Here is a 3,334-nt window from a genome sequence, read left to right as displayed (position 1 = left end):
GCCCGGTGCACGGTGATGGGGCGGAAGGGGAGGAGGGAGCACGACGGGTTTTAACTCTGGCTCTGCTATCTCTTCATCAAGTGAATCTCTGGGTATGTTTCTAGTGGGAAGATTCGCGGTGCATAGGTAAAATAAACTCAAATAAATAAGTTTTTCCCCCTTTGCAGTGGTTCGTTTATCCCTTGTTTGTTTTATTTGACATGGCTTGACCCACTGACTAGTTTTTCCTTTTCCCTTACGGAGGAAGCCAGTAACGAGTCAGGTTGGCGTTTCCCGCACTCCCCTTGCAAGCGCGATGCGCGCAGGCCCCGGCAGCGGCCCTGCAGCCCGGGAGGCCGCGCTAGCGCGCACGGAGGGAGCGTCCCGAGGAGCGCGCCTGGCAGGGCACCGGCGCAGGGCACCACAGAGGGATGTTAGGGATCATTTCTTCACTAGATGCTTTTTCTGGGGGATCCGTGCTTTGCAGAGGTGCATTTTGCCTTAGGTGGCATTTAACAAAGGTTATAATTCATCCACCTGCTTTTCTACAGAACCGGCAGTGAATACCATCCCTTCATTGCAGAAAAGTCAGTGGTTGCTTTTTCCCCTGGCATGCCTGGGAGCGGATTTTCACGCAGTCTGGGTGCGCACTGTAGAGGCTGCGAAATCAAGACCGAGGGGGTTGCCAGATACTGTCCTCCTCCGCTCCAAACAGCCTGGTTTTCCCACCGCCGCGAGAAGAAGAATGAAACCACCCTCGTTACGGTCTTTCCAAAATAAGCGTTAAGTGCACTTTGGGTTGGAGCGAAGTGAGTCGCTAACGCTGCTGAGATCGAAGTACGGACAAATGCCAAAAGAAAGCTTTATTTGAAGTACTTCATCGATAAAACATATCCCCATGTCCTTCCTCCACCCTGTTTTGTCACTGCGAACCTCCCAGAGAATGAAGGCAAAGGACGCTTACAGCAGTTTTTTTTCTTGGTATAATTCAAAGGGAGTGGGGAGGATGTTGTTTCTTTTCTGCCTCGTCCCAGATACCAGGGAGGCTGTTAGAGCAACGCATAGATGAGTGCGGCAGTTCCCAGACTCTGGCACAGCGCAGCTTGTGCGGGGCTTCTGTCCGCGCAGCGCAGCGCGGGGCGGGGCGGCTCCGTGCCGGTCCTGAAATGCAGCACGAAAAGCCCCGAGCTGCTGCAAAGATACAGAGAGAAACCCTATTCTCTTGGGTTCCTCTTTAGTTGAGTTAATTGCTTTAAATTTGTTTACCAAAAAATCCTATCTAAGCTTCTGGGAAATCGTGCAAAAAATAAAAAATAAATAAAAGAGAGAGAGAGAGAGAGAGAGAAAGCACTCCGCCCTTCAATGTCTCCCTAGATCGGGGCTCTCCCCTCAGTCAAGGGGGGCAGAGGCAGAGTTCACTGAGGAAGGGCCTCTCTGTGGCTCCTTCCCCTGCAGAGGAGTTTCGCACGCGGGGTGTGCGAGCCCAGACCCCCCGGGGAAGCGACAGACCTGCAAACAGGGGAGCGATGATGCAGCGTACCTGAGACCACGTTTTTACCTTAAAACGGAAAGCAGAGCCTGATCCCCAGAAAAGGGGGAGATACTGTAACTGGCCACGGGGGTAAAGTGCTGCTTTTACACAACAGGGGCATTTTTCCCCACGCATCACACAGGGATCAAAGTCTTTGATAGAGGACGAATGCAAACGTAAGGTAACGTCCTTGTCCCGCCAAAGACTGTTCTGGAAATGGTATCTTGGTCCAGGGTTGCAGAAATTAGAGGCCTGACGGGAGTCAAATGTTTTCCGTTTCTTTGGGTGTAAATCCGAAGTAACTCCTGAGACTCCCTCCCGACTTAGTCCACCGCATTCCCCTTATCCTGTACTAAGCAAGAACCAGGCAAAGACGATCTGAGAATCTGGCTATTCTTCCCTTTCCTCGCCTCTTCCTCCTCCCGCCCAGTCTCATCATTAAATCAGACGAAGTATCCATTATGTGTAGCCTTTAATCCGCCGAGGAAGAGGTAAGCACGAAAGGTGAGATTTGCCATTGTGGCTTTTCAGACTGGGTACCATTTTCTTCTTTGTTTAAAGAAATTCAGCACTTTCCCTCCATCAATCTTTAGCAGGGAAAACGTTCAGCCCGCACCTGTATAAACAACCCAGATGTGGGGAAAAAGTAAACCTATATCTCTTCCTCTGCAGTATCTACATATATATATATACACACATATATATACACGTATAGTGTACACAAATTGTGGACGCAGAGCAACCCCAAAGTCCAGCGCGCTTGCCTTTCGCCGTGCGGCGTGTGGGACACAGCGAGAGCATCTCAGTGTCAAACGAAGTTCAAGAGATCCAGTTGCAAGGATCAGCTGCGTCTTTCAGTGGTTCAAGAAATGTCAAGTTTCACTTGGAAACGTTGCTATTAAACCCGTCTCTTATGTGGTTCTAGCCCCAGTGGGTGAAGCCGAGGTTTATACAGCGTTAAGTAGCCCTCAGCAAGACCACAGAGCTGGCGGGCAGTGAATTGCAAAGTGCTGGGCGAAAACACGGCAGCCGGTGCCAGGAAAGTTATGCTGCAGCAGCAGGGAAGGTTCCACTTGGTCGGGAGGGAAATGGAAGGGAAAAATCAGGAGCAAAATTCGGGACGAGATCTTTCCACCTGTTGTAGTCATTAGATTCTTTTATTTTCTGCAAACTGGAACTTTTATTCTGGTTAACCGTATCCAGACAGGGCCGTGAAGGCCAGCGAGAAACCAAATGTTGGTTATTTTATTTTTTGGGGAAAAAAGAGATTTAGGGAGTACAACTTGGGGGGGGTCCTTAATTTATATTTTTGTTGAATTTGCATAGCCGCGTTTCCACTGAATCTGCATCCCCCTCTCTCCTGCGGACTGCATAAAAACCGCAGCACGGAATTTGTTAAAAAACCGCAAATCCCTGGAAGCACTGTCTCGTTTAAATTGCTCCATGAAACAGAGCTGTGCACAGCCCGATTAGATTTTAATTAATGGTTTGAGGAAGGAGAAGCCCTCAGACACGTTATAGCCGCTTGACACCCTCTGTAGCTTCGCCAAGGTTATTGACACTATGAAAACATCTCCTGCCTCTTGCCAGCGACTTTTTTACGGTACTCCCCACAAATTACAAATCCGGCCTTGTGCCCGCTGCATCTCTTGCTCCTTCTGCCTCCTCCTCCGTCTTCCTCGTCAGCCTGGGCACCGTGAATGACAAACTGCTCCTGGGTCAGAGCGGGACAAGCTCTGCAGGTGAAGCTCCCGGGCGAGCCGGGAGGCGACCTGCACCCCGGGGCTGGCCCCGGCCTCCGGTTACGGCTCAGCTGCCGGGGGG

This window comes from Rhea americana, unplaced genomic scaffold (assembly GCF_003343005.1).
Source record: "Rhea americana isolate MKP2758 unplaced genomic scaffold, rheAme1 scaffold_121, whole genome shotgun sequence".
NCBI classification, from domain to species: Eukaryota; Metazoa; Chordata; class Aves; order Rheiformes; family Rheidae; genus Rhea; species Rhea americana.
The sequence above is the reverse complement of the archived record's forward strand: the minus strand, read 5'-3'. Positions refer to the sequence as shown.